The sequence below is a fragment of the Pteropus alecto genome, unplaced genomic scaffold, assembly GCF_000325575.1.
Source record: "Pteropus alecto unplaced genomic scaffold, ASM32557v1 scaffold7, whole genome shotgun sequence".
In the NCBI taxonomy this organism is placed as follows: Eukaryota; Metazoa; Chordata; class Mammalia; order Chiroptera; family Pteropodidae; genus Pteropus; species Pteropus alecto.
Window position 1 is genome coordinate 9,194,740 of NW_006494614.1, and position 22,574 is coordinate 9,217,313.

Sequence of the window (22,574 nt, forward strand, 5' to 3'; positions counted from 1 at the left end):
TGGTCAAGTCTTGGCAGAGTCAGTTCAGCCTTTCATCCATCCAAGGAAGATGTGTTGAAATCCCCCACTGTTCTCAGGATTACTCAGACCTTACTTGAGTAGCTTGTCAATTTCTGGTCACTGCACTTTAGAAAAAGCAGTTGGAGAGAGGGAGAAGAGTCAGCCAAATGATACAAAATAAGATCTGTGCAAGAAAATTAAGAGAAAGAGGTTGTTTAGCTTGGAGAAGAAAAAGTGAAGTTAATTTCTGTCTTCAAATACATAAGAGGTGTGTGTGTGTGTGTGTGTGAAGAAAATAACAATTCTGCTATGCTCTATGACCACTGAGCACAAAACAAGAGGAAACTGACTTCTATTTGTGTTGGACAAATTACATAGTGACAAAGTTCTAGAAGTGGTTCCCGAGGGATACCACCATGAAGTGTCCATCCTAAGACATTTAGAATTCATTTGCCTGAAATGGCAGGCAAGACCAAACTAGAAAATCTTTTAAGGCCCCTTTAGCACTACTTTAAAGCTACCACAAGCAATTTTTAGGCTGCTATGACATGAATAAATTTGAAGGTAAGATGTAGTACCCCTCATGAGAACTTGACTGTAATTAAGATTACACAGTCCCCAAGTCAATAATAATAATAGTAGTAATAATAATAATAACAACAACAACAACTAGCCTTTCTGTCCTGTAGGCCATGTGTACGATTCATGCCACACATGTGATCCACATCACATCTTAAACGATTTGGGGGCACTTGGCCATTTCAAGAATGTTGCTCCTGAAAATATCCCCTTTCTTAATTGTATGATTGGTTTATCTCTTTGAACTCAGTTTTTCCTATTGGCATATAAAAACTTTAATATCACCCAATGGGAAAAAATCTTTCTTATGCCACACCCTCCTCTAGCTTCTACTCCACTTTACTGCTGCTCCCTTTTACATGCAATATCGCGAACTTCTTGCCTATAGGCATTACCTCTACTTCCTTATCTGACCCTATTACTCCACCAAAACTGATCATATCAAATCCCCCAATGACTTGTTGCCTCAACTTTCTCAGCTTCTCAGCAACATTCAACGGTCAACTACTTCCTTCTTCCTAAAACCCACCGTTCTCTGGACCTGCAAGATAATATCTTCTCCTGGATTTTGTTCCTTCTTAGTCACCAATGTTGTCTTCTCTATTTAGTGTCTGAATTGGTGTGTCCTGGGGCATAGTCCTGAACTTTATCTTTTTTCTCTCTGTACTTTCACTTGGTATCTCATCTGCTCCCAAAACTTTATGGTACTAACTTCCCAATTTATATGTCTAGCCCTGATCTTTCCCCTGAATATCAAGCTCATGTCCAGTGATGTACTTGGATGTTTGATAATCATTTCAAACTTAACATATCCAAAGCAGAACTTAGGCTTCCAGTTTTTTCACATATTAAGATTTTATGAACTCTCAAAGACTGTCAAACAAGGAAACAAATCACCATGAGTGAAAATCAACATAAGCAACAAATAATACATTGAATACCCCTTCCCCACCTTAGATATATGAATTATCAGATATTTTTTAAAAAATTATCTATATAAAAAAATTTAAGTTAGAGTACAAAAATTAGCAAGCAATAATGGGCAACCAAAATTGCCACACATCCCTGAAAAAGAGCCAAAAGGAACCTTTAGAAATGAAAAAAATTAATTGATGAGCGAAAAGTTAGTGGATAATCTCATTTGTAATGGATGAATTCATGAACTGGAAAATAGAACTAAAGTAGTTTCATACAATCAAGTACAAATAGACGAGGAGATGGAAATATAAGGAAGAAAGTTTAGTAGCATGGAGGGCAGAATAAGAAGTCCTAAAACAAGTTGATTCGGAATCACAAAAGGAAAGAATATAAAGGATGGGAGTGAGACAATGAAAAATATATGGGTGAGAATTTTCCAAATAAGAGGAGAAATATGGATACACAGATATAGGAAGCAGTGTATACAAAGCAGACAAAAAAGGTATACATAACCTTTTACAATGTAGTAAGACTGAAGATCTCTGAAGACACAGTTCTCTTAAAAGGAGCTATAGAGGAAACACAGATAATACACAATAAGGAACAGTTATTAGGCTAACAGTGGACTTCTCAACAGCATCAATTGAAACCGAGAAACTGAAATAATATTTTCAAGATTCTGAGAGAAAATAATTTTCGATATGAAAGTGAATACTCAGCAAAAATAACTTGCAAAAAATGAGCTGTTTTCTTAAGAGGAAAATCTGAGAGAGTTTACCACCAGCAGATTTACATTGAAGGCACTTCAAAGGATATACTTAAGAAAGAAGGAAAGGGATAACAAAGGAAAAGTCTGAGATACAGGAAGAAATGATAAGCAAAGAAATTGGTAAACATGTAGGTAAATCTAAACAAACATTGTTGGTTTAAAATAATAATGTCTAATATAGGGGAAAATATAAAGTATAATACTGGGTAAAACTCTGTGTGTGAGAAGGGAGATAGTAGAGTTAGCATTATAAGCTCCTTTTATTGTTCTGAAGGATTTTATGATACTAATTTTAGATTTCAAGAATACTAAAAGAAATAGAAATAGTATATACCTCCTAACCAGGTTTTGAAATGTCAAGCAAAGATAAAAACAATAAAACATAGAAAAAGCAGAACAAATAGAAAGCAAAAGTAACATTATGGAAACAAATACAAATATATTAGCAATCACAGTATATGTAAAGTTTCTGGCTAAAAGACAGATATTGTAAAATTTAAAAAAATAATAATAATTAAGCATATGGCGTTAGAAAAGACACCCCTAACATATAAGGCCAAATTAAAGGAATAGAAAGATATATCCCAGCAAATACTAATCAAAAAGAAGGTAGGGCAGCTTTGTTGATATCAGTGAAAATAAACTTTAAGACGAAAAACATTATTAAGGATAGGGAGAGCACTATGTTTTGATAAAAGTTGTAATTCATTGGAAAGGTATAATATTTCTAAAATAGCCTCAAATTTTTAATATAAAAAACAAAAAGCTGATAAAATTATAGGGAAATTTTACATGTTTCTCCAAGTTATTGCTTGGTCAAGCAAACAACAAATAATTAGTAAAGATGTATAAAATTCAGGCAATGCAATTAAATAGCTTGATTCATAGACATAATGAGCCTTGCACCAAAGTTTAGAATACATGTATTCTTCACAAGGAAGATCTATAAAAATTGATCTCATACTAAGCCACAAAACATGTCTCACCAGATTTCCAAGAATCACTATAATAATGACCACATTCTTTGACCATAATACAATTAAATCAGAAGTCAGTAGCTCAAAGCTAACCCCCCCCCAAAATTTCCCTTATATTTGGAAATTTAAAAACATTTCTAAATAACTCATTGATCAAAGATATCATAATGGAAATTTTTTAAATACTTAGAATTGAATGATAATGAAAATATTACATATCAAAACTTGTGGGATGCAGTGAAAGTTGTACTTAGAGGAAAATTTATAGCCCCAAGTGCTTTTACCAGAAAAGAAAAAAGTGAAAATTAATAAGCTAACTTTGAGAAGGTAGAAAAAGCCAAAGGAAGGAGAAAGGGAGGGAGGATGAATAAAGATGATAACAGAAATTAATTAAATTGAAAATAAAAATATTATATAGGGGCTCAAGAGAGCCAAAGTTAGTTCTTTTAATGGGGTTCATAATACGGAGTTTTATGAAAAAACAGATTGTAAATATTTTTGGCTCTGTGAACAATAATCTCTCTCACTCATTTCTGCCATTGCGGTTTGAAAGAAGCTATACACAATATGTAAATGAGTGGGTGTGGCTCTGTTCCAAAAATAATTATTTACAAACCTGGTGGCACAGTTTTGGCCTTTGGATCATAATTTGCTGACCCACTGGACTAGAGGTAAGACTGATATACAAAAAATAATGAGAAAGTTTAGCAAAGTGGCTGGATATAAGATCAATATACAAAAGTTAGTTGCTTTTTTATACACCAGTAACAGAAAAGTAATTTTTAAATTATTATTTATAATAACAAAAAAATTTAAGTACCTAAGAATAAATCTTAACAAAATTTTTGCAAGACCTAAGGAAACTAAAATTTTATTGTTTAATCTGTCTCATTCTCAGACCAATGGTTTTCAAAATTTTGATTTTCAGACCCCTTTATACTCTTAAAAATTACTAAGAACCCAAAGAGCCTTTCTTTGGGTTTTATCTATCTACATTTAGCTTATTAAAATTAAAACTGAACATTTAAAATATTATCTAATGTAAAAATAACAATAATAAACACTATATGTTAACATTAATATCTTTATGGAAAAAACTATATCTTTCAAGATAAAAAAATTAATGAAACTGGCATTATTTTATATTTTTTTCCAGTTTCTTTAATGTCTGGCATAATAGAAGACACTGGGATTCCAAAATCTGTATTAGTATTCAATCTCTTGAGATATGTTGTTTTGGTTAAATCAGATGAAGAAAACTTAGCTTCATATATGTAGTTGGGAAACAATGGAGAATTTTAATAGCCTTTTCAAATAATTGTGGATACTCTTTGATACACATCAAAATTTACAAATGGTAACTTCCTAAAAGTTAGTTGCAATGCAGAATATAAAACCATATCAATGAACTTTTCCTATTCCATTACATATATTTGTCTGCCTTGCATGTTGAAAGACTCTATTACCAAAGCATGAATTATTAAAGCTGTGATTGGTTATTTGGAAATTTTTTGGTTTACTGAGTTATAAATGTCTTCAAAATGATGACACGTTTCATCTTACAATGTCCAAAAAAAATCACATATTAAAATTACCACCAATCTTACCAAGAAAGTTTTAAAATTTGGGAAGCTGTGAAGCTCATAGTAGCAGATATACATTTTCCCGAAACCTGATTTTAGAAGCTTGAATTTTAACATTGACAACAAATTCTGTTAGTTGTTTTCCTTAAAGGGACAGCTCACCTTTATCATTTTCAAGAAAGATTCTGCCAGATACCTAAATCTGAATAACCATAGTTCTTCAGGCATTCTTTCAAGTAAAAATGATGTTCTATGAAAGTGGTTCATTCAATTTGTAACTCGGACAATCCCACAAATGTTTTTCCTTGAGAACAATCATACCTCATCATGCAACAGAAGTACTTTATGCATAGGTGGGGTGTCTCACAGAATCTGGAAATAACATGTACTCAGGTGTTGAGATTTAATATAAATTTAATACAAATAATAATTCTTATTGCTGGATCAAGCTCATTTTTAAGTGAAACTAGCATTTTATTTTACTGTGTTTGGTAGTGAAAGGCTAGTACAGTTTCATGCTGAGGCACCAGGAGTTTTACCCAGCATTACATTTGTACCATCAATGCAAATGTCAACCTGTGCAAAAGACAAAGAACATCTTAGTATTATTATGAAAATAGTATTGACTTCATTGACTTTCTGAAAGGGTCTTGGGATCCCCAGGGGTTCCACAGACTGTGCTGAGGTCAGTTGTCATAGACCTTCATGTGGCTCTTTCCTTTATGTCATTCAGATCTCAATTTAAATGTCATGACCTGAGAGAGAACTATCCTACGTAATCCCCAGTGACTCCCTTTCATATAACCCTATTTTGTTTTTTATCATAGCATTTATCACTATTTGATAATTTATTGTTTAGTTGTGTGTTTATTACCTGTGTCTCTCAACTGGAATATAAGATCTGAGAATGTAGGTACTTTGTCTATCATGTTTAATGCAATAACTATCTCCAAACCTAAAATAGTATTTGGCATCTAAGCACTCAGTAAATGTTTGTGGACTGATTGAATAAGGTTGAGATGGTGCACAGGGAGTTGGGTTCTCATCATTTCTCACTTAAATGCCCTCATAGCTGTAAATAGCTATTTACTTTCACTCTAGATTCTGTGGATAATAACAAAAGGAACTTTCGAGTTCTTCATTTCCCATGTATTAACTCAGTCCTCACAAGAACCCTGAAAGCTTGGTATTTACTCCTTTTTATAGAAGAAGCATCTGAAGGTCAACAAGAACTATTTCAAATCTAAAGATCTGATAAACAGTAGAGCCAAAAATTGAATTCATATCTTTCAGATTCCTCCCAGGTGAAACAGTAACTCAATGGATACAACATTAAGACATACTCATGAGTATTTCTCAGACTGCCAAGTTTTCAAGAATTGGCTGCCAAATGATGAGGCAGTAGTCATTCAGAAAGTGTGTTTGTTACAGGGAATTTTTAAAATAATTAAAATTGAAACTCTGAAGTTACAACAAATGAGCAGCAGGTTTTCAAAATTAACTTCTTCGCACATTTTAGAAATGTTTACCTCAACCTTTAATTCCCAAGAAACCATTGTATTTCTTCAGTCTTTTGCCCCAAAGTTCTTAGGGTCTTTTATAGAGACTGTAGCAATGACAAATGAGCCATGAAGGTTTGTGTTACATTCACACCACAGATCGCTCCTTTGCCCTGGTTCCTGACTGGAACAAGTGCACAATAACATGTGATAATGTGCATGTCGGCATGAAGACTTAGGCCTGAACCCGATCTCAGCTATTATATTTTTACTTCATAGATTATACCACACAGAAGCTATGACCAAATTTCTAGGGGTCACACAGGAGTCAGCAATAGAACATGGAATACAAAGCAAGCCTGTTATCGTCTAGACAGATGTTCTGTTTGCTTCACCTTTTATGTGAAATCTGTAATACGAAGGAAAGATTTACCAAGAGACTTACTTACAAGGGAGCTCCTAGACTAGCCCATTAGACTCCAAGAGATAAAAGAGCTTTGACAATCAATTCCCTAGCATTGTGCTTGCTAGCCCTGAGATCTATAACTTTAAAAATAAAATGGAGTGCCAGTATTCTATCCAAGTCCTGTTTTTAAAGTGTGCTAGCGAAAACTCAACTTACCTGCAGGGGTTAGTAATGTGACTATGGTAGGCACTGAGAAAACCTTTCTTGTCCACTCATCTGAAAGTAAAGATGATGTTCTAATTCACCCTGAATTAGAATGTAAATACTCCTAGGAACAGCAGCAGAAGCTATTAGTCAGACACAACTTTCTGAAAACGAACTTAAACTCTAAAACCACAAAGGTGCTCATCTTCACTAAGAAAACTGTATGGCGAGAATAGAGTGGAGGGAGAAATGATTTTGGAACATAGGGTGCAAAGTAGGGAGTTCTGTCAGAAGAAGAGCGTTGACACTCAGGAGGCGGAGGGAGGGAAGGGGGATGATGACTCTGAAAAAGCCTTTGCTTGCCTCAGTCTTTCCTAGGGTGGACCATGGATGTGCCACTGTAGTTCTAGCTAACGATGGATTCTCACCAGCGAGGAGAAGGGAACCTGCCAGCAGAGCACAAAACAGCTATACTACAGGCCCTTCCCACTGCCCTGGCCCCAGTAATTTCCTCAAAGCACCTAGAGGACAATAATTTGTAGAAATAGCATGGCCAGTTGGTCATGCTCTGGGCTTGGCTTCTGCTAATGACTTGCTTGGTCTTGAGGATATGGTTTAGCTTCAAAGTTCCCTTCATTCTTATAATTATGGTGTAAAAACCAGTCACATAATCACCCCTTAAGCATAATAGATGAAATATTTGCAAAGTGTATAAAGGGATATTCTAATATGTTGTTTCTTGAGTTTTTTTGACCCATATTCCCTAAAGGGCTATCTAATTCTTCTTGAGCACATCCCTGCTAGCAGCACAATGTATGTAGTTTGTGATATAAAATTGACAGGTATGTCAACAAACCATTCTCAGACTACATGTGTCTCCCACTCTCACCACACACCCGCCATGGAGAGTCACTCCTCTGGTGCGTATCATATACGTTTCTTCCCTCCATGGTATGTACTTCTCTTGGGACTTTGATCCATTATAGAGTTAATCTGTTTCGTTTTTGTTTTTGTCTTTAGTATCTGTTGATATCCCTGCCCAAGTTTAGGGAACCTAACTTCTGAAGGGGAAGCACTAAGCTATAAATATGTTGGGCTGTGCCCAACCTGGCAGTGTTCAGCTCATGGCACAGACCATCTCTCTCTAGAGATGCTGAAGGTCAGGGTCATATTTTTGTGTTAATGTTGAAAACCTTGGTTATGTGATACTCAAATTCTCTTGTTTCCCATTAATAATCATGCCTAAGCTAAATTCTCGACCTACCTGGGGAGATTCTAATACCTCTGATCAGCTTGTTTCTGATTGCCCGTTAAGTTGGTCTTTTTCACAAAGGCCTATCCGTAGATCAATGGAAAAAACATCCTGAAGAGCCCATTCAGTCTGCTCTGCAGCAGCCTTAGTATATGTTGATATCACTCACAGGGCATTCAGAAAAGGCTGATGCTTGTTCTACACAGCTCCTTAGAAATTTGAAAATAGCTGCTCTGTCTTCTTACTGGGAAGAGTTGTACCATATTCATCTTTGTGTACCTAGCACCAAGCTTCAGAGGGAAAATAGAGTTAGGGATCAACAAACAATAGTTGACTCTTTTTTGCAAATTTTAGTTGATCTTCCTCTTCCCCTTCTTTTACATAATTCCTACTTTGTCATTTAGAATTTAGCTCAGGTATTGTTGTTGCTGGGCAGGGCCCTGTGTGTGCTTGATGGCACGCTAAAATGCCTCTGGAACAGCCTTTTATGTCATGATATTAATTTGCCTGGTCACTCACTATATTATATGCTCCAGAGGCTTGTGTTTGTGACCCATCACCTAGCAAAGTGGCTGGCATGTGGTAGACACTTACTGAACGTTTCCCGCATACATAAATGACAGAATCTTTCCATCTTTCCAAAGTTCCATACAGCTTTACTCTTCTTTGAGTGTTTTAATTTGTCTCTTTCAAGGTACCCAGAGATCAACACAGTGATTTATGTAGTTTGAGCAGCTAAGAGTAGAGCTGGCTAGCTGGCAGTTAACAATAATTCTAGAACAAAACTCTCTCTCTTAGGGATGTGGATAGGACACTTGAGAAGGCACAAGGTAATAAGTCTTCATTTTGAGTCAATTTCTGCTTTAAGGATTACACAGAGATAGAAGGAATATCTGATTACGGTGGAGCAGGGGAGCAGATATGAGCAAAGTGCTGATGATTTTTAAATGAGAAAAGCCTGAAACACTATGGGAGTGAATGGAGATCAAAAAAGTCAAAAGAACCTAGAGCCTTTAAATGCCAATTTCTAATGCCTCATGATTAAAAATTTTTTAAAGAAATAGAGAAAACTCTGTGTGCTTAGAAAGAAATATTAATTTTAGAAAGTATGCAAAAGAAATTTTTCATAATAGCCACCTCTTACATCATCATCTTTTCAGTCTTTTTTAGTGTGATTATATTCCTATGGGCCTGAGAAGCTATTCATATTGAGTAATACAATATTTGAAGTAGCCAAAAGAACTTGGTGGACCCACTGACCTGCTTTCAGGTTCTGAGAAATACAGCTTAACTATCTCAAATTCTACCAAACTTATCTTGGGCTTATGGCAAACATTATTTTATCTTAGTTGTGAAAGGTTCCCTGCCTGTTACTTCAGTAGAGACAACATAGTGTACATAATGGTGTCTACAGATATTGAATTTGTGATCTTTTTCTCCCTTTTCTAATTTGAAACAGAGTGTGTACATCCGTTAATCTCTTTTCTTTCCGAAAGGATTTACACTCATGAATTCCAGCCTGCACCACAAGCTACGGTAGGGCACTCTTCCAGAGAGGTGCTTAGTTTGCGAGCAGCCTGAAGAAGGCTGCTTTACCTTGTACACATGCTGAGCAATAAAAACTTGCTCCAGAGAGTCCTTTGGTCCATTTGTCTCCAAATAATTTGGGATACAGGCTCTTCCAAGAGTCTAAGAAAAAAATCTGAATTGGCCACCTAGACAAAAAGAAAATTTAATTCTGTGTACTTTCATCCCTCTATATATTATTTCTCTGTCCAATCGCTATAGAGTCAGATTATATGAACTTGTTAACATCTTCCTTCCTGTACATAAACTTGCTTATTCATTCATTCAGCCTACTTGAGTTTACTTCCTGAATGATCTCATCCAGCCCTGTGGCTTTTAAGTATCATCTCCATACTAATGACTCCAAAATTTGTTTCTTCAGAATCAACCCTGCCCTGAATCTCAAGCTATGCATTCAGCTGCTTATATAATAGCTCCATGGGGCTGTCTAATAGATTCCTCAAACTTAGCACATCTAAAGCAACCCTTGTTCTCCCATCACCCCTAGATCTGATCCACCCTTGGGATTATCCATTTCAGTAAATGACACCTCCATTCATCTGGTCGCTTAAACTGAAATCCTCGAAGCCATCCTTAAGACATTCTCTCACATCCCACATCCAATCTATTAGCAAATCTTGTCAGCTCCATCTTCCAAATATACGCCAAACCAGACACTTGTCACCACTTCTGCGCCCTCCCTAGTCTAGTCCATCATCATTGCTCACCTAGTTTGCTGTCAGTACCTCTCAGCATGCTTCCAGTCTGACCCCACAACAACCCATTTTTGACATAATAATAATAATAATAATCTTTTAAAAACATTAGTCAAATTCTATCACTTACCTGCTGTGGCTTCCCATAGCACTTAGAATAAAACCCAGACTCCTGCCCTTAATGCAGGCCCTTCACTGTCTAGACTACCTCTACTGCTTTGTCCGGCCACACCCTCCAGGTGCTCTGGTTTTTTGGTTAGCTTTTTACCTGTCAGGAAGGCTCTTCTCCCAGAAATCTACATAGTTTACTCCCTCACTTTGTTTAGAATCTGCTTAAATGAGACCTTCTATGACCATATGACACGATCTAAAACAGTACCTCCATTCTCATTTCTCATCCTTCATTTCTTTTACTCTGCCTTATTTTTTTCTTTACAGCATATTTTATTATAGATCTGTTTGTGTATTGCCATCTCCCCCGATAAAAATGTAAGCTCCTTAACAACATGTTGTATTTATTGCTGTATTTTCAGGCACCTAGAACAGTGCATGACATCACATACTGTGCATATTAGACACTCAGTCAAATTTGTTTGAGCAAATGAAAACACTTATTGAGTAGCCATCTTTGTATCAGGAATTATGCTACAGGGAAAAGGGGAAAAAAAAGGCTCATGGTTTCTGTCCTTGGGGTACTTGCCCTGGGTGGCAGAGGCAGTTGCAAAAGTAATTTCATGGTAATGACAGGCTCAGGTGCTGGGAAGTGCAAGCTAGAATCTCCCACTGTTCCTGCAGGAGTCAAGAAAGTAACCAGAGGAACTGACATTTGAGATTATTCTTGAAGGATGACCAGTTGTTCACCAGACAGTGTGCAAAGTACACTTCAGTTATGGACGTAGTACAGACTACAGCATGGAACTGTGATAGGACAATGATCTTAAATGTGACCAACTTGTGAGAGACTTATATGAGATAAGTTTAGGTAGAGGAGATTTCAGGAAGCAAAATTTATTTCATTCCTAGCCCTCAAACATTATTCTCCTCTGGAGTGTTCCCTGTCGGTAAATGACACAAAGGTGTCATTTATTCGTGTAATTACTGACAATGGAATTCTCAGTCATCCTTAACTTTTTTCATTCTCTTACACCCCACATCTAATCCATTAGCAAATCCCATCATCTCTACTTCCCCAATACATGCCAAATCCAGCTTCTAGTCACCACCTCTTCAGTTTCCTCCCTAGTCCAGACTATCATCAGTGCTTACCTAGACTCCTCCCTACTTCTCTTCTGATCCCACAATGACCCATGTTCCAAATAAAAACTAATATTGTCATTGTGAGCTGATTTTAAATTAGAACTGGAAGAGCAATTTAGTATCAACTAAATGGATGCCTATTAAAGATTATTAATGTATATGTTTTGAGTAGAAGGAATTATTTTCATGTCAAACATGTATCCTCTTTATACTGGTATGCCTTGTCTTTATGGTTCTGTGGTATTATGGTATGTGATTATATTCTTGCAGGGGTTTTTCCCTTAACAATGGAAGGACAGAGATCTCTTCATGTTCATCCTCATTTTCACAATACCCAGCACAGCACTGCCATGTGGTCAGTACACCATGAATGTCTGTGAAAGAATTATTCATGTTACGACAAACTCACTGCTGAGTTCCTTTAATGATCCCTACCGCCTTTTCAATGGGCAATTTCTAAAGTTTATTTTATATACAATTATTAGGTAAACATCTACTATCTAAGACCAACCAGACCTAAGTAAGTGTAGTCTTATTAGTATCCAGGAGATGCAGCTAAAACAGTAGTCAAAAAATTCGTAGGCTAAAATATTTATTTTGATAAATAAGAAAAAAAAAAAGAAATGAATTAAGCATCTAACTCAAAAAGTTAGAAAAAGAGCAATAAAACAAAACTAAGAAAAACATCAGGAAGGAAATAATAAATTAAAAACAGAAAACCAGGAATTCAAAAACTGAAAAATTGATTAACAAATGCAAAAAGCATATTAGAAAAAAATGCAGGAAACTTTACCTAAGTTGATCAATAAAACTAGAAGAAATAATAAAAATAAGATGAATATAAGGTATATTGAAAAGAAACCTTGTAGCTTTTTTAACTCAACTCTTCTGATTTCTTTTTACAAATAAATCTGAAAACCTACGCAAAATGCATAATTATCTAAGAAAATATAATATACCCACTCTGACTTCCAAAGAGGAGGAAAATCCATCAGAAAAACTACCATAGAAGAACATTAATGTAAAATTCTAAATAAAAAAAATTAGCAAGCAGAGTCTAGCAGCATTTTCAAAAAAACAGAGTACCATGACCAAATGAGGTTCATTCCAGAGGTGCAGAGATGATACAATACTACTGGTAAATCTGTTAATTTAGTTTACCATATTAATAGATCTTTGTAGAAAACTCATTTGATCACCTACATAGATGCTGCAAAGTTATTGAGGTAATGCAACATCCAGTTTTCACTTAAAAACTACTTTATAAGATAGGAAGTGAGGGATACCTCCTTAGCATATATTATAGAACATATGTACCTCACCCCAAATTGAGCCTCATGCTTGATAATGAAACACTAGAAGCCATGTTATGTCAGAAAGAATAAAGGCAAGGGTGCCCAGTGTTATAAATGTTCTTTAACATTGTTCTGAATGTATTAGCTGATATAGGACTAGAGAAAGGAATTGGAAGCATAAAACGCAAAAGGAAGAGATTGAACTAATGTTTGTAATTTGCAGATAATATGGTTATATACTTGGACTGCATGCTTGTTTCTATGGATCAACTGGAAAATTGTTACGAACAATAACAAAATTCAGTAAGGTGGCTGAGTACCAATTTATTGTGTAAAAATGAACATTATTCCTTAGAGATAATCAACAGCGAGTTAGAAGATCTAATGAAAGGAAAGATACTATTTACAATAGCAAAAAAATAAAATTTAAATATAAATATATACATAAATACATAATGTGTATAAATACAGGTATTGAACTTCAAGAATCTGTAAGATAGAAATCTTTATTCATATAAATGAATGAAATTTTGTTAATTCCATGAGATACAGAGGGAAAAAAGAAAATATGTGAATAAATGGAAAAGCAATCTATGTTCTTGGATAGAGAGTCACAATATCACAAATTTAACGTGATCCCAGTAAAAATAACAAAAGAATTGTTTGTAACCAAACAAGCTGATACTGAAGTTCCTGTGAAAAAAATTTTTAATGAAGAATAATCAAGAATTAAAAAAATAAAACGATGAGAGACATTAGTCATTTAGACTTAAAATATATAACAAATATATTTATATATTTGAATTAGGGCATTAATTAGATAAACAGGTCAATGGTACAATACGGAGTCCAGGAATAATTTCAAATACATTTGAAATTTTAATTTATATTTAAAAAGTCATCTCAGATCAGTGTAGTAAAACTGGATTGTTCAATAAATATTGCTAGGATGACTAATAGCTGTCTGGAAAGAATAAAATTTATTGATCAAATTAAAATTTTTAATTAAATTTATTGGGGTGATATTGGTTACTAAAATTACATAGATTTCAAGTATACAGTTCAATAATACATCAACTGTATATTGCATTGTATATTCACCACCCAAAGTCAAATCTCCTTCTGTCACCATATATTTGACCTCCTTTACCCATAGTTCAAGATAAATTCTAAATAGATCAAAGACTTACATTAAAAAAAAAAAACCCCAAAACTTAAAAGTATTAACAGAATCCAGGGGGAAATTGTTTATATCCACAAGTGGGGAAGAGCTTTCAAAGTATGATACAAAATCCAGAAGCTATAAAAGGAAAGCTATGAAATGAATTCAAATATATAAAAATCAAAAAACTTTGAGGGACAAAACCATCATAAACAAGGGCAAAAGACAACTGACAAACCAGGAAAAATGTTTTGTAAGGGGGTGATTTCCCTAACATTAAAAGAGCTTCTCTAAGACACTAAGAAAAAAGACCAATAATGTAATAGAAAAAAAAATAGGTTATTAACATAGAATTTAAAGAAAAGGAAATATAAATAGCTGCTTAAAAACATATGAACTATATCCAGCTTAATTTATTAAAAAATTAATGTCAATTACAACTACAAGATGTTATTTTTACCTACCAAGAAGGCAGGTTTTTTTTTAAGTTTGAGAACACAGTCTATTAGCAAGACTATGGATAAACACATACTCTTGTACATTGCTGGTAGGAGTTTAAATTGGTACACTCTAAATGGAGAACAATTTGGCAATATCAAAATTAACAAAAGCTTTTATCTTTTGATGCAGCAATTATGCTTTGAAGAAATTATATGGATGTGCAAAATTACAAGGTTCCAAATTGCAACCTCATAATATCACAAGATTGACAACAACCCAAATGGCTATCAATAAAGAATTGATAATATACATTATACTATGTTCTTGTAGTTGAATACTGTATAACTATAAAATAAGGATGAAGAAGCTCTTATATGTTGGCATGGGATGATCCCAAGAAATATTTTTAAGAGAAAAGCAAGATGCATAATAGTAGTGTAGTATGTTAAGTTTTGTGTAAAAAAGGGGAAAGATTTATCTATAAAAGTATATACCTTCACTTAGATAGGCATAAAATCTCGCTAGAAGGATACACAGGAAGCATTATTTGCCTCCAGGAAATGAAACTGTGGAACTGGGAAGCAGGGATGGGAAGATTTCATTGTATACCATTTGTACCTTTTGAAATTTGTACTAACCAAAACAAACAAAAAAAATTAATACTATTTTTTAAATTGTCTTCAGAAGAAACCACTGTTAGACTGAACATAGGTGAATCTCACAAACATAATAAGCAAAAGAAGCTGGACACACCTAAAGAAAAAAAGATATAGTATATTTTTTAATATATTTAAAGGTCATGGAAACAAAACGAATTTGTGGTGAAGGAAGTTAGAATGGCTGTTATCTTGGTGGGGATAATGACTTGGAGACTTCTGGGTTGCCAGTAATATTCTAGATCTAGGTAGTGGTTACATGGATGTGTTCAATTGTAGAAATTCATTGATCTGTACCCTTAAGGTTGATACACTTCACTTTTCTGCATGTAAATTTTGTTTTTTTAATTATCAAAAAGGGGAAAAAATATTTTTTAGGATTGTTTTAGTTTTCTAGGGCTGCTATAAAAAAGTGCTACAAACTAGGTGGCCTAAAACAACAGAAATTTAATGTCTCACAGTTCTGGTTGCTAGAAGTTCAAAATTAAGGGTCTGCAGGACCATGCTCCCTAAGAAACCTGTAAGGAAGTATCCTTCCTTGCTCTCCTGGTCTATGGTGGTGGCCATTAATCTTTGGCATTCTTTGTTTTATAGATGCTTCACTCTAATCTCTGCTTTCATCTTTACATGGTGTTCTCACTGCATCTCTTCTGTCTTCACATGGAGTTCCTTTTATAAAAATACCAGTCACAGTGGATTAGGGGCCCACCCTACTCCAGTATGACCTCATCTTAACTAGTACATCTGCAACAGCCCTATTTCCAAATAAGGTCACATTCTAAGGTACTAGAAGTTAGGGCTTCACCATACCTTTCGGGGGTGGGGACAGAATCAATCCATAACAAGGGTTAATGGAGAATTTTTAAAGAGTCTTGGAGTTGCTATAGAACATTTTAATCCCATTTTAGTGACTGATTTGTGCCATCGTTGAGCTCTTGCAGAGAGAAGTAACCCAATGCTGTGTCTACCAAGGGTGTCATCATCTTGGCAGTCATGTAGCTGCCAGGAAATAAGGGCCTAATCCACTGACTACCAACAGTTAAGCTAAAGGAAAACAAACGAGGAGCTTTCTGGCTCCTTTGGTAGCCTCCTTCATGATTTTCCAGATCTATAAAACTGGGAGTAGGTCTTTATAGGTTATGGCTTGACACATTGTGACTGTTCACTTTCATCATAGAGCAATAATGGTGGTCTGCAGACGGGCTTTTTAAAAAAAGCCTCATTTTTCAGATTTACTCCAAGGACCCTGCGAAGCCCTCATTTTTCGCTGGGCATGGCTATGGGTTTTATTTTTCTGTCGAAGAGTCAGCAAGTTTCCAAATGAGTAACAGGCACAGGGTGTGGTGTGTGGCTTCCCTTTTGGTTGTGCATCCAAATTGCCCTTGAGGTATAATTAATCCCACAATTCTCACCACCATTGAAGTTATTTTTCTAATTTAATGAAATAATTATTTTGTTGTTACTGGCTCCCAGTGAATATGACTTATTGTGGGTGCCCAATAATATTTTGTTGACTGAAGGAAGTAAAACAGAACAACATTTAACCACTTAACTTAAATGAGGTCTTTAATAGTTTCAAAATTCAACCATTCTAGGGCAGGCAAAATTAGTTTGTTAGAAAAACATTAGAGCAGTGGTTACCTTGGGTGGGTGGGGGGGGATTCACTTGGATGGGGAATCTTTCTAGGATGATGGTTATAGTTATAGCTTGATAAGGATCAGATTACACAGATATAGTTGTCTATCCAAACCAAGTGAGTGTACACTTAGGACTTGTACATTTCATTGCACGTCATTTTAACCTCAAAAGAAAAAGTTATAAACAAATCTTGAACTCTAGCAAATGATATGCCTGTTAAAATGTTCAAGGGAAAGCATGTTGATGTCTGTAATATACTTTGATATGCACAGGAAGAAAAGATGGATTGACAGATGGATAGAATGATGGATATAGATGGGGAGATATGTAATGAAATAAGTATAGTAAAATATTAATTATAGAATCTAGATGTGGGTATATAGGTGTTCACTGTAAAATTCTTTAAACTTTTCTATAAGTTTGAAATTTTTCATAATAAAATATTAGAAAAATTCGAAGTATAAAACCATATAGAGCCTTGCAGATGTACCAATCTACTTGCCATTTTTATTTTTTGTCACAAGCTCGAATGTTCACTACTTAAAACAGAGAACAATATGGCTTGCTGGGGGTCTCCTGGTGAATCCATCAACAAATTTATGGGAATATACAGGGATCCTGTTTTATTGCCCTACTGAGAGTAAGGCTCTGAAAAGGAAGTAGTTGAAAAAGGGGGAAGGACATTTACATTTCAGTGTGGCATCATACAATCTGATCTTATGCCAGTCACCTACGTGTGGCCCAGAAAGAAAGCTGATTAGGCCTCATTAAAAACAATGCTTTGTTTTATAATTGTGCTCATGACACCAAAGAAACCCATTTTATTTTTACTTGAAGAAAGACATGAAGAGCTTTAGTACTATGATGTTCTCTTAGAATTACTCTTCCTCTACTGTCCCCCTATCTTATACTTATCACACTTTGGGAAATTAAATGTAAATAAAAGGGTTTAATTTTGGAATAAAAATTCTCTCCATGTGCTGACCCATCTCGCTCTTCCTCCTGTATTTTCTTTAATACAATATAGTTGAAGCCTGGGAGTCAGAAACATTTGGGTTCGCCTGTTTCTGTTACTGAGTAGTTCTGTAATCTTGAGTAAATCAATGTCTTTGAGCCTAAATGTCCATATTTGTAAAAGGAAGAGATTCAATCAGATGATTTACAAGTACCTTCTAGAGCTAGAATGAAACTTTGGTTTTTTTACCCTGTTTTCCTGTACCATCTTTTGGGGTCAGCTGTAATGAAATCTTGAATCCAGACACTGGCATACTCTAGAAGGAGGAAACCCCAGTCCCAACAAGACACACAAAAGACTCTGCTAGCTCAGTTAAATAATGCTTAACATTTTAGTCCTAGTGAATTTTCCATCTGTTTCTGTATGTTAGTCGATCATGAAGTTAGTCGAGTTTCGAAGGCACTCAAGAGAGAAAAGCCACGATGTGTTACAGTGCATCTCTTCCAAAAATATCAAGAGCAGAGAGGAAAGTGATTTTTCTATTTGTGGAACTGTATGTTTTGTTTACTTGGCCTTACCCCAGGTAAAGATTTCATTTAAATACTGATTATGGGAAGAGGTTATCAGTTGCTACTCAGGTATTTTTCCCAAGGAATGAAAGCAGAACAGAGTAAGTATTCCTAGCAGGATAAGTCTATTTTTACTCTCAGGGTGTAATAGAACTTGAAGGCAAGAATAGTTTGTTGTGTCACAATATATAAACAACCCAGATATAAACTTTGAATCTCTTCATTTGCTATTTACTCAACTGTATTGCCAAAGACAGAAACTCAGCTTCCATTATGTGGGTCCCTTGGCATGTCTAATTACCTGAGGGGTAATTATATACAGATATACAGCTATACATACATATGTATATATGTGTGTCATGCCAGATGTAAGTTATATGCCAGGTGTAGCGGTATCCATGTTATAACTTTTCTATAGATTATGTTTCTGTGTTATGTTTCTATGTTTGCATATTTCAGCATGTATACCTACATGTTTTCTTGCTTCGATCAGCTATAACCAACTATGAGTAGTAGGGCTACTTAACTAATGAAAGAAGCTAATTACCAAGGACTTGACTCTACTAATGTACTCAAGTTGGAGATGTTTTAGGTGAGGAGAACATGGGCAAGCCATCTGATTTGGTCCATTATTATATTTTCAATTATCTTTGGTGCTCAAAGAGAGACATTAATATAGCCGAGAATGACATAGCAAATTACTACAGTTCTCTAACCTTTTAAATTGCTAACACTGTTGTAATCTGTAATTATAGAAATCAGTGTGAGAATTGTGGCACTGCATAATTATCTTGCCTGATACTTTATTGCTGAATGAATTATTAATCAGAATCAGTCTTGTATAGTATTTGCAGCAACTCAGAAGAATAATGTATAATTAAATTTCATTATTCTTATTTTTGTGCTAATGTTTTATGATGTTGTAATTGATAATTAATTGGCCAAAAACTCAACACAATACTTGGGAGTTTCAGGTGGCTGCAAAATGTTCAGTGTGCTGAGTTCATTAACTAATGATCATTCTGCAAAGACCACGAAGTCTAGTCCAGTCTGTATGAGAAAGCTTTTGAAATTAGTGCATTAATCATTAAGCCTTTCATGTTTTCTTAAAAGAACGTAATAACTGTGAGCAAATGCAAATAATTAAGAGATCTTAATAGATTTCAAATCTGGTCAATTTTAAGTAATCAGATGTTGGATATGAATATCAGGCTAATACAATAGATACAGTTGGTGTACTTCTCTGTGTATCCATGCTAAGTAAACAATGAGCAGTCTCCATATAACCACAGTTTCAAAAAGAGAATAACAGTGTTGTAGCCTGAAAAGCCATTTCTCTCTGCCTTTGATGAGCATAACCCATATTGCAGAACATTTTTATAGACGAAGTCTGGTCTAATCTTCTTTTCCAATTGTCCGAGATGCTAAATGGTTTTCCCCATCACAAATACACAGAATTTAAAATCTGAAAGGATTATGAACTTTTCTTTGACTGGCATTCTAACTAAGAATCCTGGTATGAGTCTCTCGCGGTGTCCTTTGCAACCTAGGTAACCAGCCAAAGCTTACAATCCAAGAATGTCTTTCACTCAGCCTGAGTTCTATTGAAAAGAAACATTGTTAGGCATTTTATGTGAACTTCTGTGCCATTTTATTTGACTTTTTTTCAAAAAGGTGATGCTTTTTTCTGGATTTCAAGTGTCTCCTTTAGAAACATACACTTTAAAAAAAAAAAACAAGTGAACACTTGTTTCTCTTTCCAAAGAATTTCGAAGGCATAGTGATAGAGAACTTTATAATGCGGATACTGTTTTTTAATCAATCCTTTTCTAAGCTGATCAGAAATCCATCCACAGGAGATTGTTTCTGGGGATTATTGCAAATGCACCTCCACTTTCCCAGGATGATCATGAGTAGTTTTTCACACTGATTGTGTTGTCTCCAATGTCTTACAATTACAAATTCTAAATTATTAAAGAAGAGTTTGTTCTCAGACCACTATTGGTAGAACTAAGACACATTTCTGTAGTAATCGAGGGAGAGTTACTCAGTGGCTTTTGTGATTGTCCAATTTTGGAATGAAGATGAGAAACCTTCTTCTTACCATCTTCTCTCAATCCCAAGCCCTCCAGAGCCATGAGTGGCCCAGAGGTGCAGAGGCCCAGGCAGTGGTCCTGCCAAGCTTGGTCATTCTCTGAAAACATTGTCCTGAGGATGCAGTTGGGGGTCCTGTGTGCTTGGAGGCCTAGGTGCTGCTGAAAGGGAGGGCATGATTGGTCCTCTGTTCGGCAGTTTGAGAAGGGAGGCTGCGAGCTTAGGGGGATAGACTCACAGCCATATTTCAGAAGTGGAGCAAAGAGACTTTTACCAGGTTAGAAGAGCTCAATTATACTTTGCAAGGACCTACACTGTACAGAACCAATAGATAAAGAATATTTCTTACTGTTCATAAATAGCTGAACCCAGAAAGCTTTGGAAATAAACCCACTTAAGACCTTTGCACTGAAAAACTCTATGGATGTTAACTTTTCTTTCACTGTGTCAGTCTAAGCTTTTCTTATAGCTTTTGTACTTTCCCGTTATCTTGCTTGTATTATCTTAGAGGTCATTTTATTAGCTTTCTCTAACATTTGTGTTGCTCAGAATAGACTGAGTTTTCTATGGATAAATGGATAGGCAAGGTGACCTGGCAGCCCAGAAAAGACAGGCAGCTCCAGAGAGCTTAGGAAGATGTGTGCAGAAGAGATTTGAAAGAGACCTCAGCAAAAACAAAAGTAACATAAAGCAGGGAAGGAAGGTAGAGTAAAAGCAGGAGTCTGGGCTTGGGGTTTAAGTACGGTGGTCAAGAAAATCTTCCTGAAAAGGTTACGTCTGAGCAAAGACCTTAAGGAGGTCAGGGAGTGAGCCATCACACTTAAGTCTCAAAACAATCTCTGAGGAGGCAGGTTTTGTCTTCCTTTCTCATATAAGGAGACAGAACTTAAGTAAGCTGCTCGTGTCATCAATAGGAAGCAGCAGGATGGACATTCCTGATTTGTAGGGCTGCCTTGGATCAGCTGCCATGGGGTTAAAATGCAGATTTCCAGCCCCACTCCAGTCACCCTACATCCATGCAATTTGAGAACTATTGTTAATTCCAAGAGACAGGAAGGTGACTGGGAGAGTCTGAGTTATGTGTGCAGGGATAAAGCAGACAATTCCAATGTGAAAAAAAAAGACAAGTCATTGTAAATCTGGTAATGGGAAAGTTGGTATGGTTGAGGAAGAAGAGCTAATTTTATTGAACACTTACTACATGTTGAATGAGTGAATTAATGAACTAATGAACAAATAAACTGATGGAGTGTTTTAATCCTCACAACCCTGCCAGATAGGTACTGTTTATCATATCCTTTTTGAATGAGTCAGAAAACTGAGACACAAAAAAGTATCTTGCTGGAGATTTTGCAGTTTGTGAGTGGCATAGGCAGAATTCAAAGCTGGGCAGCCTGGCTCTAGAGCCTGTATTCTCAACCATTACACTACGCTGTCTCTGTAAACCATAATGTGTACTGTATTTAGTGAGTGCTTGCGACACTCTAGGAATTGTTCTAAGAACTTTGCGTATTTGTGTTTTAAATTGCTTACTCCTGATGACAACTGTATTATAGATGAGGAAAGCTTACAGAGAGCTTATGGGCTTTGTGTGAGTGGACATAGCAGTCCGTATTTAGATGCCAACAGACTGGCTCCAGAGCATGGCTTGTCACCACTACACCTTACTGCCTCTTATGATGAGAGAGGCAGTCTGTACAGAACTACAAATTCTGATTTTTATTAAACATATGCAAAGATAGCAGAGAGGAAAGCCTGTAACAAGAAGGTGGATTGTTCAAAGCATGCACTTTTAGCAAATATAAGGGAATAGAATCTTTTAGGAAATGTTACTAGATGAGAAGCAATACAAGTCACTCATCTGCCAGGTGCCTTCTCTTGGTATGAAAGAGAAATATATCGGGGTTAAGTGCCCATAAGAGTAGACAATCTTAACATAATAATGTGAAGAATTAGTCAAATGGTGGTGAAGATAATTCCTGATGCAAGCAGAGTACTTTAAACTTCTCCGAGAGCTCTCAGACCCACTGCCGTTTT

At 35.6% G+C, this 22,574-nt stretch overlaps 1 protein-coding gene across 1 annotated transcript in view; it reads left to right on the forward strand.

The window, feature by feature from the left end:
• Window positions 1-22,574, forward strand: part of BACH2 (BTB domain and CNC homolog 2) — a 309,638-nt gene that overhangs the window by 200,724 nt on the left and 86,340 nt on the right. The window lies entirely within an intron of this gene.